The sequence below is a fragment of the Dermacentor silvarum genome, chromosome 1 (assembly GCF_013339745.2).
Source record: "Dermacentor silvarum isolate Dsil-2018 chromosome 1, BIME_Dsil_1.4, whole genome shotgun sequence".
Lineage (NCBI taxonomy): Eukaryota > Metazoa > Arthropoda > Arachnida > Ixodida > Ixodidae > Dermacentor > Dermacentor silvarum.
The window spans coordinates 370,177,736-370,191,805 of record NC_051154.1 but is presented as its reverse complement, the minus strand read 5'-3'; the positions used below and the strand labels follow the sequence as shown (position 1 = coordinate 370,191,805).

General features: G+C 47.1%; 1 pseudogene; it reads right to left on the bottom strand.

Moving 5' to 3' along the window:
* Positions 1-4,752, bottom strand: part of LOC119445467 (putative uncharacterized protein DDB_G0271606) — a 9,430-nt pseudogene extending 4,678 nt beyond the window's left edge.
* Between the last annotated feature and the right edge of the window lie 9,318 nt (positions 4,753-14,070).

Below are 14,070 nucleotides of genomic sequence, written 5' to 3'. Positions count from 1 at the left end.
AACCACCGCACCACCAGAACTGGACGACGTAGTCGATCCATCGGTATAGATGTGCACGTGGTTGCTGTACTTTTCATGCAAGAGGAGTAAGCAGGGGCCGGTACATCTGATTTCTTCTGTAGTCCTGGAATCATTGTATGTACTTGTGGACGGCTCAAACACCACGGAGGAAGCACTGGCTTGGCCGCAGGTGCATACCCTGAAGTAAAGAACTCACGATGTGCACTCACAGTAGCGCTAAATGTCGAGCAGGGCCTTTCAGCAGTGAGGCTCGCCAGGTGGTGGGAAGGGGTCCTAGCACAGTGTCTGAGATGCGTACGCATTGTCTCAACGGTAATGTGCGTCGTGATTGGGTAATCTTGGGCAATGGCAATGGTTTCAGCCGTTGACGCACTGCGTGGTAGGCCAAGACTTATCTTAAGGGCTTGGGCTTGAATGCTTTGAATCGTACGGAAAAAAAATTAAATTATGGGGTTTTACGTGCCAAAACCAGTTCTGATTATGAGGCACGCCGTAGTGGGGGACTCCGGAAATTTGGACCACCTGGGGTTCTTTAACGTGCACCTAAATCTAAGTACACGGGTGTTTTCGCATTTCGCCCCCATCGAAATGCGGCCGCCGTGGCCGGGATTCGATCCCGCGACCTCGTGCTCAGCAGCCCAACACCATAGCCACTGAGCAACCGCGGCGGGTATGAATCGTACGGAGGTTAGTCTTGCATGTGTTGGATATTGCAGGCAGGCTGTACCGCAGGAATCCAACGAACAACACCATGTACAGCTGTAACATACCGTGTACGGATACTCCCCAACTTTTTCCTGCAAGGAACCTGAACAGGTGACAGATAGCAGACAGCCGCTTTTTCACGTAATTCACGTGCGGAGTACAAGACAGGTCTCTGTCAATTACGATTCCTAGGAACTTGTGACTTCTGCTGTATGGTATAAGTTGTCTGTTAATTGATATTTCGTAAGCAGACATTGGCTTCCTGGTGAATGCCATCATTGGGCACTTTCCACATGAAATTTCAAGTCCTTGTTGACGAAGGTAGCAAGATGTCATTGTGGCTGCCTTCTGAAGCCGAACGCGAAGCTGAAGTCGTGTTACACCTGATGCCCAAATGCAGATGTCGTCCGCATAGATGGAAAGTCGTACGGTACTTGGCAGGTTGTCAACTAATCCAATGAGGGTTAGATTGAAAAGCGTTGGGCTAAGCACTCCGCCTTGAGGCACTCCTCGGCTACCGTAATGCTCGGATGTCGGGCCATCATCAGTGTGCACGTAGAATGATCTTCTCTGTAAGTAGCTGCACACCCACATATATATCTTACCACCAAGTCCTACTGCTTCTAACGCGCTGAGGATGGCTTCATGGGTGACATTATCATAAGCCCCTTTAACGTCTAGAAACAGAGCAGCAGATAGTCGTTTACAGGCCTTTTGGTGTTGCGCAAATGTTACCAAGTCAACAACGTTGTCTGTTGACGAACGGCCACGCCTGAATCCGGTCATAGCGTCTGGGTAGATTTCATAGTACTCTAAGTACCATTCCAGACGTGTTAAAATCACTCTTTCCATTGTTTTTCCAACGCAACTTGCAAGTGCGATAGGACAGTATGAGGAAATGTCCAAAAGTGACTTGCCAGCTTCGAGAAGTGGAATGAGGCGACTTGACTTCCATTCCTGCGGAACCGTACCCGTCTGCCAGGAGTCGTTGTATAGGAGCAAGAGTGCCTTCCGAGCTTGGTCGCCTAGGTCACACAGGGCACGGTACGTAATGCCGTCAGGTCCTGGCGCTGAAGAACGCCTGCACAAAGCCAGCGCAGCTTCTAGTTCTTCCATAGAAAACGGGCACTCGATGCGAGGATCGCGTGAGAACAGTGGGTGGTCGAGCGTCCCCGTTCCCATTCCATCGGAATTTGCCTCGCCAGCAATCTTTCTGCAGAAAGATTCAGCGACGTCAATCTCCCTACATTGTAGATGTAGTGCCAGAGATTTAAACGGGTGGCGCTGACCAAAGGTTGTGCGAAGGCCACGAACAGTCCTCCATATAAGCGATAAAGGTTTTCGCGGATCCAGGGACTCGCAAAAGGATACCCATTGTCGGGAAGCCAGCTTGTTCATATGACGCTGTATTTTCTTTTTTGTGTTCGTCTAGCCAATCTCAAGTCATGAGTGGACTTCGTGCGTCTATATCTTCGTTCCGCACGACGGCGAATTGCTCGAAGTTTCTCGAGTTCGATGTCGAAATAGGTGCGGGCAGAACTCTTCAAAGGCGAATGCGTGGTTGTTTGTATGGCATCCTTTATCGCGCCCTCTAGGTTGCAGGAGGTACCGTCACGACAGCAGTCTTCCATGATTATTTTGTATTTAGGCCAATCGGTGAACTGGACGGCTCTGGGGGAACTGGAGCCAGTCAGACCTTCAATCTTCAAATAAGTTGGGATGTGGTCACTACCTCGTGTTTCTAAATCCGAAAACCAGTGCACTCTTCTAGAAAACGAACGTGAAACGAAGGTAAGGTCCAAGCAGCTACTATACACTGATCCACGCAGATAAGTGGGGCTTCCATCATATGACAGGCAAAGTTCGCGTTCAGAGGCAAAGGACACCAATGTTCTGCCTCTAGAGTTCACTTTGGAGCTTCCCCATAGGTAATGGTGGGCATTAAAGTCGCCAGTGATCACCCACGGTTGTGGAGTCCATGTCAAAATTCCCTGTAAGCGCTCACAATCCAGGCGACTTGTTGGAGATAAGTAGGCACCAAGAATTCTAAACGTGAGCTTTTTCTTCTTCACTGTCAAGCAAACATATTGATTCACTTCGTCAGGAGGCACTGGGTGATGCACATAAGTCAAGTCACGGCGTATAAACACAACAATCTTGCTGCACTCTCCGTGTGTAGAGGACATAAAGCACTCATACCCGGACAGTCTGATGGGAGCTGACAAGTTTGGCTCGCATATCACGATGATGGGGAATTGGTGCGTAAAGACAAACTGTCTAAAGTCGGCCATGCGTGACTTAAGCCCTCTTGCGTTCCACTGAAAGACAGATGCATTCTTGACCTCCTCTTGAAACGACGCCATCTCTCGGGCTGTGGTTTTACCCTAGAGCCGCAAGTACCGGACTCAAGGTCACATCAAATCGCGCCGCCCTCGATGACCTCACAAACCGCTGATGCGACAACTGAGGCATCGCCAAGTCATAGCGATGTTGAAGTCACTTATGGACGCCATGCGCATTCTACTGAGCAGCATGAAAACGCCGTCAGCGCAGAGCGCACTGCAGGTGCTGAACGGAGTGGAGGCATAGGCAAAATTGATAACGGCCTCTCTCTCACTCTCGGCTGGCGAAATCAATGAACAACAGCGTGGTGTGATGTACGCAGTACACTTTATCGGGTTACAGCCGATCGCGGAAGATAATTTTACGGCACATTTTCTGTACGATTTGAGATCGCACTGGCACATTATCTTGTCAACGTGTTAGCTTCATTGCCGTAGACTGCAGGAGCAGTCTACGGCAATGAGTGGTGATTAAAGTGTGGTTCAACGGGCAGCGCTGGCTAGCATCTCCAGCCAGCGCTTCCCGTCGAACGACAATAAAAAAGCGTTGGAAACCACAGTGCTGCCATGGCTGCTTCCATCGGCACAAGGTGTTCAACAGACAAAAAATGGCGTGGTACTTGCAATGGCCAGGTCGAAGGGCAACGCCTTAGTAGCGATGCGGCTGTACGCGGCTCGCCACCCACACCCTCCACTTCCATTTAGCTCAACGTTCATAACCACGTTTTGGCTATATTTCACAACGGGCTCTGTCCACCGTCAGCGACAGAAGAGAGAGACAATCGTCAAAGAAAGACTTCGAAATTGACGTTCTAGCGTGTGTAACGTTGATGCCAGAAATCAGCATCCGACAGACTGCCAATAGCCGCGTTTACATGAATGCGACAGTAGCGCATCGTGTTTCCAAGCATATTTGGGAATGACGATGCGACGCCGTTTAGATGTAGCGCAGGGAGCCTACATGCAAGCGCTTGCAAGAACTCTCGCGAGAACGTAGCGCCACATGGTCTCGTATGAGGTAAGTGCAGCCCACTTCCGGCGTAACTGGTTTCCGGTAGTGAGCCGAGTGCGTAAAGGAAACGCGAGTTGACACTCGCGAGCATGGATGCTCGCGAGCTACAGGACCGTGCGACGCACCTGCTTTTTCAGCCACCATGTTTGTTTTGATGTCTCGCAGTGCGGCAGCGGCCGAGCCGCTGGTTGGTTGGCCGGTTGTAATCCCGCAGCGAATGCTTTCCCATAATTCCTGATGCGATACGCCTCTGTTACAGCCACTGTACCTCTGTTTACATGCGCCGCTGAAATGCGCATTCTCCATCTAAAACTACCATTGTTTGGCGCATTGGATGCGATACGCCTTCCTAGCGAATTACCTCGTTTACATGAGATGCGATACGCTTGAAAGTTGATACGATACGCTTCTGTCATATTCATGTAAACGCCGCTAATGAGTCATGACGCAGCTTTGGAACAGTCACAAGAGTGCTAAAAAAAGCATAGGTTCCATTCGTACCATGTTTGCCTTCACCTGGACCTAAGCGAGGTACACTTCGAAAGGCGGCTGCAGTTTTGCAATCGGGGCCTCATCAAGGTTGATGAGGACAATGACTTCCAACAACAAGTAATTTGGGCAGATGAAACTCGGTTTGGCCGGAATGGCACCATGAATGTTCACAATGACCATTATTGGTCACAAGAGAACCCACACTAGCTGCGACAACTCATGCACCAAGTTCGCTGGAGTGTGAATGTGTCGTGTGGTATACTCGGGGGCAGGAACATTGGACCCTATTTTTTTAGGGCAACCTCGACAGTAAGAAGTAGACGCAAGAAATACTTCGTGTTGTCGTCGACAACTTTGCCTCTGATCTCCCCCTGAACTACCTACGCAAAGTATGGTTCCAGCATGACGGAGTCCTACCGCATTTCTCCACCTCTGCTTAGAGCTGGTTATAAAATCATTTTCCAGGGCAGTGGCCTGGGCGCGCAGGAGCGATGTTTTGGCCTCCAAGATCCCCTGACCTTTCTCCGCTCGACTTTTTTCTTTGGGGCTACGTGAAAGATCGAGTGTTTGCGTGCACCTAAATCAATGTATACGAATGTTTTGATGCGAAAGCATCAAATGGCCCAACCAGCGACCTCGAGCTCGGCAGCTCAAAGCCATAGCCACTAACCTACCGCGGCAAGTAGTGCTGCCGACAACAATGCCCATAGCAACAAAGTAACGGTGACGGGAAAGGGCCGGATGCGGTCAACCACCGCCGCTTCCCCGTTTGCTGCTAGACTGGAAGGGTGTCGTGGCCTGCGTCAAACATCCTTCGGTCGGTAGAAACTAATTAACATGAAAAATTGCCCGATGGCTGGCACCTGACGTCATAGGAGCACTTGACGCACAAGGCTCTGATGTCATAGGAGGGGCATAACAGCAACACCACCTAGATAGCACAAGGCCTACCCACTTCGATTCATGACGTCATGCTACCTGGCCGGACATCCATAGAATCTTTAATTGTGGGGATTTCCGTGCCAAAACTGCGATGCCACAGAATCTAATGGGAATGCTCCCACGTAAGCAACAGTTATTTTCACGTCACCGCTTTCGATACGCCAGCCTTGGCAATGGAAATTTTGAGCCAGGTAGCAAGACGTCATAGATCGGAGTGCGTAGGTCTGTGATATCTAGGTGGTATTGATAACAGAGGGAGCTTCGAAAGCCGCAGGAGAGAGAGAGAGAGAGCAATGTTTGATGCGACGATGCTTGCAGCATGCACCAGAATAATATTTGGCCTGAATATTCGAGGCAGCATTGTCTTCGGATCGCGAGCCTTTACTCACCCTGTTCCAAAAAGTGTTGCAGTGCCCCTAGACGCCTTAACGCATGAATATTAGTTTTTTTGTGTGTGTGTGAAAAACTTGAGGAGGCATTATGTCAGAAATACCCAAATTATCCCCAATTTGCAAAATAAACGCATAGCTGGCGCATCAAGATTTTCGTGTATCATATATATGTGATGTATTTGCGGGTACTTTTACAACTATACAGAACGAAACACTAAAAAACTTGAAACGTTGCTCTATGAATGGAGCGTATTTCTCACAGCTCGAGCTAGTGCAAGTTTCTGAGCAATGTGATGGCGTCATGCTTCGTTGACTAAATTATACCTTAAGCATCAAAGTCGGATTGCTTAGCGGGTTAATTTTGATCTAGAGTATTGCTTTGCGTAAGCTGTAAGGGCTTCACGCAAGCAGAAATACTTCCCTTAGGCGCAAATTAAGACGGACTGACCATAAGTGCATCAAATTCAGGTAGCTTCATTCCAAGGCACTCGACACTCCGGTGTAAGGAATACAAGGTGGTATGATGGTGCATTGTGCATTTTATGATATGTCATCATAATTACAGTATAACTGATTTAATTTACATTTATTGTTCAATCTGACTGCATTTTTTGCTGAAAAATTCAGTCACAGAATTGAAGCAGCTGCACAATTTTATTATGCACTGCATGCACTACGAGGAGAGAAAAATGATTATTTCTTCTACGTTGCTGGCGGAACGCGCCCCGTCGAACGTCTCTCCAAACATGGCAGTACCTTCAGCAAACGGGTCATCCGTAGCAGTGTACACGGAGCGCATTGGAAGTGAAGTCAAGGCACGTTGAGCATGCAGGTTGTTAAACTCACCTTAGCTCAATGTATGCTGCTTTTACTTCGCCACCACTCGACAGAAATAGCAAAATTGAGGGGACACTTAAAACTGCTTAAGTGTGGTAATGAGAAAGCATTGCAATCACTTGGGTGAAATGTCTTCGATTGATGTTTTCGACATGCATTACAGCTATTTCTGTTGATTCTGTGCGTGTGTTCGAGTAAACGTTGGCCACAGACCCGAAACATTCGGACCATTTTCTTGCAGAATGATGAATTTTCTCTCAAACTATGAGATCCTCAATGTCTAATGGCAGGTCTGTCGCGATTGTGCAATCTTCTTCATCATCATCTTCACGTTTCACAGCAGCCGCTGAGGTTGACGCTTCAGAGTCCATCGCAGTAGAGAGTGCACCAATGAACTACGAAGAGCAAGTGATGAGCGGGAAGCAGCGTGTCATTTGATGTACTGATGACGTGGTGCCACCTCCTCCCCATTGTCTACGCCACCGCGTGCCCAATGACTGACGCACGAAGCCCCACCTTTAGTCAGCCACATGGCTGCGACGTGACGTTGCAATCACGCACGCATTAGGCCCTCTTTTAGTAAGTCGGAACCGTGGAGGCGCCGTGGCGTCCAGGAAACGTGCGCGTCTCGCACCCAGAGCGAAATGTACAATATTTTCTATTTAAAAGTGTTAATTTACTTTATTTGCAGGAACCTCCCTGAGAAATGTGACGTCAATCCGAACATTAGTGACACGTTTTTACTCTTTGCGCCATCGGCCATTTTCGGTACCATCGCTTGATCAGACCGAATTTTCTGCCTCACGGGACATATAACGCTTTCGCATTAATAACAATCGTGTAGCGTCCGCAAATGTGGACACGGCGCCTGAAGGGGGTATACGAGAGATTACCGGGAAGAGCATCTGCGCATGGGCGAGGCCGCCTCCCGATGCTGTTCTACAGGGCCGCCCACTTCTGGCGTTGAAGAAAGCGTAATCATAATAAATGTTATCAAGTTATGTCAGAAGTGCGCTTCATCTGACAAGCGATCGAAGCCCAACACTAAACCACTGGAGTGATCGAATGACGTGATTGGATAGCTTTTAATTTCGCAGACGGGCAGCGCGCAACGGCCACCGAGCGAGGCGGTTGGCTTAGTTATCTCTTTGCTGCCGACCATGTATTGAGGGAGAAGCAATGGTATTTTAGTTCACCTACGTCGTATATGCATGCTTAAATAGATAAAAGTAAAGACTGCAGACCGTCGCGTAGCAACTATTTTTCGGGGCGGGGGGGGGGGGGAGGGAGACCATCTTTCTCTCTCTCCCTCTCTGCCTCTGTGAGATAGAGAGATGGAGAGAGATATATTTCAGTCACAAAAGCTCGTCTCCGGCCGCAACGATGGGAAAAAGTTAGTCACGTTTCACTTCGTGAACGCCGGTAACGCGCAAGCGTATGGGTGCTATAGCGCACGCGAAGCTATCGGCTCTCGGGGTGCCAAAGCCTAGACCACGGTGTAAGATATATACTCTTTAGGTGAGGACACTCGCCAGACTCGATCGACCAGATAAAGTAGCAAAGGCGCGCGCCGATCGGCCCGGTGACGGCAGCGGATACCTATCGGTAGTACGACGCAACTTCAACACAGAAAGCTTTTTATTGGTTTAATCTCCCATTGTTATAGCAACCGGCGGTTCGCGGGAAATCCGAAATGATTGATTGACGCACGAAAGTAGGTCACCGGGGAGAGGGCATGCGCGCGTTCCTTGTCGGCGCACGCTCTCGCCTGCGTTCTAACTGAAGTTGCCTCGTTCCGTCTATAGGTATCCGCTGCCGTCACCGCGCCGATAGACGCGCGCCCTTGCTGCTTTATCTGCTCGATCGCGTCTAGCAAGCAAGCCGAGAAGCATCCCCACCTAAACAGTATGTATCTTACACCGTGGCCTAGACTGTCCGTATCGCAGATCGCTTTCAGAATAGGGCTCACGCGGCCGCATCATACGCAGCAGCCGCCGAAGTGAAGCCACCACCCCCAATGGGAAGACGGCGCGCGCTTCCTCCTTTGTGCGCGCGAGATTCACCGTCCATGCTTTCACTCGCGCATACATCCCTTACGGCGTGAAGGGACGACGTTATCAGGAGACGAACCCGATACGTCCATTCCTCACAGAGAACACATAGCAACTGCCAGAGGAGGAAGTCAACCCAGCACGCACCCGCCTACCCTCCTCTTCCGCAACGCTTCGCATCTTTTCTCCTTCCCCGCTTCGCTCAACGCCAACTAGAGGGTTCTTGTTCCCTTCCCAGGCTTTTGAACATTATCTTTGTCTTCTCCATATTAATCTTCAACCCCAGCTCTTACACTTTCTCGGTTAAGGGCCTCAATCATTTGTTGTAATTCGTCCCCATTGTTGCCGAACAGGACAATGTCATCGGCAAATAGAAGGTTGCTGAGATATTCGCCATGATCCTCACTCCTAAGCCTTCCCAGTCTAAGCACTTGAATAATTCTAAGCATGCAGTGAATAGCATTAGAGAGATCGTGTCTCAATGCCTGACCCCTGTCTTGATAGCTAACTTTCTACTTTTCTTCTGGAGAACCAAGGTTGCTGTGCAATCCTTGTAGATATTTGCCAATATGCTCACGTACACATCCTGTACTCCTTGTTTACGTAATGCCTCTGTGACTGCTGGTATCTCTACTGAATGAAATGCATTTTCGTAATCTATGAAAGCCATATAAAGAGGTTTATTGTACTCCGCAGATTTCTCGATTACCAGATTGATGACATGGAAATGATCCATTGTAGAATATCCCTTCCTGAAGCCAGCCTGTTCTCTTAATTGACTAAATTAAAGCGTTGCCTTGATTCTATTGGAAATTATCTTGGTGAATATTTTATAGAATACTGAAAGCAAGCTAATGGGCCTACAATTTTTCAATTCTCTAACGTCTCCCTTCTTGTGGATTAGTATAATGTTGGCATTCTTCCAGTTCTCTGGTCCACTTGAAGTCGTGAGGCAAGGGCCGCAAGCTTTTCAAGCATGATATCTCCTCTGTCTTTTATTAAATCGACTGTTAATTTTTCCATCTTCTGCAGCCACTCTGCCCCTGTTAATGTCTTGAAATGCCCTTCTAGCTTCATCGCTAGTTATAGAAGGAGCCTTTGTATCCTCTTCATCACTACTTCGAATGAAAGTAGCTAGGCTGCTCTGGGTAATTGTACAGCTCAGTCTAGAATTCTTCCGCTGCTTTTACTATGTCATCGAAATTTCTGATGATATTACCCTGCTTATCTTTCAGTGAATACGTCTCTTGCCTTCTGCTATGCCAAGTTTTCTTCTGATTTCATGCTGCGTCTATTTTTTACGGCTTCCTCAATCTTTCCCACGTTATGATTTCGAATATCCCTTACTGTCTTCTTTTTCATCAGTTTTGACAATTCAGTGAATTACATCTGATATCTTGAGCTGGACACTTTCATGCTTTGTCGTTTCTTTATTATGTCATTTGTTATTTGTTATTATTACTGGTTGCCTTGGTGCCTTACCTCCCACTTTAATTGCTCTTTCTGAGATCAGCCTAGTTACGGTTGCATTCATTACCTCTATGTTATCTTCATCTTTCTGTTCTAAAGCTGCATATCTGTTCGCGAGCACCAGCCTGAATTGTTCTGCATTTCAATGTACTGCGAGTAGGTTGGCCTGTTTCTTCTCGACTAATTTTACTCTTTCTCTCTTCAAATTGAGAGAAATCTTAGACCTCGATAACCTATGGTCACTGCACTTTACCCAGCCTAACACTTCTACATCCTGCACCATAGTGGTATCAGCAGAGAGTATGAAATCTATTTCATTCCTTGTTTCTCCATAACGCCTTTTCCAGGTCCACTTCCTGTTGCGGCGCCTCCTGGAGAAGGTATTTATTATTCGGAGTCTATTGATTTCCGCGAATTCTACCAACATCTGTCCTCTAATGTTCCCAGGACCGATGCCGTAGTAGCCATTTACTTGCTAACCAACCTGCTTTTCCCCCAGAAAACATTGCATTGAACTTTTGCATTGAAGTCGCCCATGACTACAGTGTACCGAGTTTGCACCTTTCACATGGCTAATTAAACATCTTCATCAAACTGTTCTATTTCTTCATCGCGACTGGAGGTTGAGGCGTAGGCTTGTAATGCCTTCATTATATTCCTCCTATTCAGCTTGCGTTTGCGCATTCAAAGCTGGTAAAGAGGGGCATCGCGGAGTTATGCCTGTCCAATTATTTATGCAAGTCTTGCCCAGAGCTCATGACCGACAGCTTCTCTCAACAGGTTCTTCGCCTCAGGTACGCGGGGCACCCCACGCATGTCCTTATCAGCGTTGCTGAAGGCCTTCTGAAACGCAAGTCACCACGAACAACTAATGCCACTCAGTCTTCCACAAATTACAACAAAGTTGCGGTTATTCCGTACATCCACGGCATATCGCATCGTCTGAAAAGGATCGGCCATGCGCGCCAATGTAAAAGTGTTGTTTTCCGCTCCCGATAAACTGCAATCTTTGTGCAGATTGACCAAGGTGTGTGCCCCCAAAGAGGTCGTCTGCAAAAAGAGACATCAGTCAACGTTCGTTGACTGTGTGAAAGGAATCGTTTACAACCTGCCATTGAACTGTGGGGACAACTATATTGGTCAGAGCAGTCAGTGTCTTAACGACAGGCTTCGGGAGCATCGATACATTGTGTTAGAAATGAGATGGGGGTTTATGGATGCGCACTGTCGAAATTGCATGTCTAATCAGGCAAATGCCACAAATAAGGCCAAGTTCAGTCCAGTATACAGTGCTTGCTCAATTGTGAGCAAAAGTCGTAATCAGTTTACCCGCGAAATCATTGAAGCGGAATTGATTGACAGGTTTCGTGACACCTGTGTGTCACAACTGTCTATCGCCCTTTCTAATAAGGAGCTATCTTTCTTGCTTAAAGATTACAATTTTAAGCGGGTGGTGCACACGTGATGTGTCACAGTTTTTTGCTATATATGTGGTTGCTTGCTTCCAAATACAGCACTGTTGTAAGTCTGCGCTCGTGTGTCTTAGCCTCTTCTCTGTCCTCGTCCAGTGCGCATCAAGTACCCTCCATTTTAAAAAAGCTTTAGAGGTTGCCAACTTGTGGCAGATATCACAATTCTAGTTCATGAGCTGGTATACTCCAAGAGACGGACATTCACGAAAAATTAAAATGCATAATCGACTAAATAACAAACATTCACTAATTAAGTTTTTAACTAATTACCTTATAGGCCTTATTGCAATTTACAAATTGCAGGCATGGAGTTCGCAAGGCGGATACACTTGGAACTAAATCACAGGATGACACCAGTTTCGATATACTCATTCCCGAACTTTGCGGTTAATGCATTGCCGTTCCATTTACTCTTGTGCTTCAATGTATGAAACGACGCTTTGTTAAGAAAGTAACTGGACCGCCAATGCATTTCTCAAAGTTCGGGGAGAAATAAAAACGTATTTAGTAAATTTTTGTTAATTAGTCGATTATGCATTTCATTTTATTTGTGCAAGTAATGTCCACCTCTTGGAGTAGACCAGCTGATGAACTTTAATTGTGCTATCTGCCACAGGCAGCTGTTAAAAATGTTTTAAAGTGCTTTCTGAAACACCCTGTATATTCGATCAAGTATAAAAAAGGGCACATCGGACATAGCGGCCGTTTAGCCCTTTTACATACGTCTGCAGTCCTCCGTTTGTGTTATGTGTACATTCTAAATAATTTAAAGTCAAACATTCAAAGCGACAAAGAGCTTAAGAAAATGAAATTAGTTTATCTGCAGTAAACACGGTACACACGAACAGGAAGATTCGTGGCGTGTTGCTTACATCAAATGCTCGTAGTTCCTCCTTTTCTGCGCATCGAAGTTCGGTCAATCGGCGTGGGCTACCCAAAGCGATGCTCACCAGGTAACGAGAGGTTACCTGGTGCGCATTTGGTGTACGGAGATTTTTTGCACGGTGTTTGGCACAGAGGCAGATGCATCATACGGGCAACGACATGCTTGCTCACCTAAAGTAACGCAGCTCGAAACTAAGGATTTGTGGTGCCAGAACACAATAAGAGATGCCGACTAAATGTCCCAGCTTACGCTATGTCAAGGGGTCCTAATCCCGGCATTGTATTCCAGTCAGGTCTCAAGTCAATGCGACGTTACAGAGCGGGTAGTCATACTCATTGCATCGTTAATCAGCATTTTCCGTCCACAGTACCGTGCTGTAAAGGCCGGACGAACCGGGCCGACGGGATCGTGCACAGCGCTGTGTCTCGTGCGTATCCTGCTTGCTCGAAGTGTGTACTGCGCGCTGTGCTCACCTTATACATACAAGTCCACCTCGTGAACCAGCAGGTTCTGTTTCTGCGTATCTGCATCCGAACAAGCCGCCACAAGAAACTAAACGAGGTAACTTTTAACACGCGAACCCTCTCGAGCGAAGCTAGCTTAGTATGGCTGTTCGAGGAATTATTGGGTACTACCTGAGAATTCATTTACCTTAGTGAGATTAGCAAAACTAATGAGACTTATACAGCGTTCACTAGTGGCCAAGTATTCTGCTATATAGTTCTAACAGATAAGAGAGGATACGGGGCATAATTTCGGATCCATATGCTCATAGCGGGCGACATTGATGAACTGTACAGTATTATGAAACAGTAGAAGTCGTCGTAATAAGGCTTAATGGGATATATAAATTAAAGGTAATACAAGCCTATGCTCGAACGTTCCAGTCGTGATGATGAAGTTGAAGAGTTCTAGGAGAATGTTGAATTCGCCATGAAAATTGCAAACTCACCCTGCTGTCATCATAGGCGACTTTAGTGCGACAGGGGGGGGGGGGGGATGACTGAGACAGACAAGTGATAACTATGGCATCGACTCAAGAACGGTAGATGAAATATGCTGGTAGAGTTCACAGAAGAAATCGATTGCGAATAATGAATCTCTTCTTGGAAGTGGACATAAAAAGGCCGTAACGGGGAAACAAAAATTGCAATCGATTCCACATTCCTAGCATCGCGCAGGATGTAGAAGTGTTAGACAGGGTGAAGAGCGGTGATCATAGGTTTCTGCGGTCAATGATTACTCTCGATTTGAAGAAAGAAAGCAAAATTAGACAAGAAGAAAAAAGCCAACCTGGAATCAGTCAAGGGAGAAGTAGACAAATTCAGGCTAGTGCTCGTGGGCAAATATGCAACTTTATAACAGGAAGATGAAGATACATAGATATAGTGAATGATATATCAGTTCGGCAACTGTGTGCTCCTTGCACGCAACTAAACCAGTTTTTT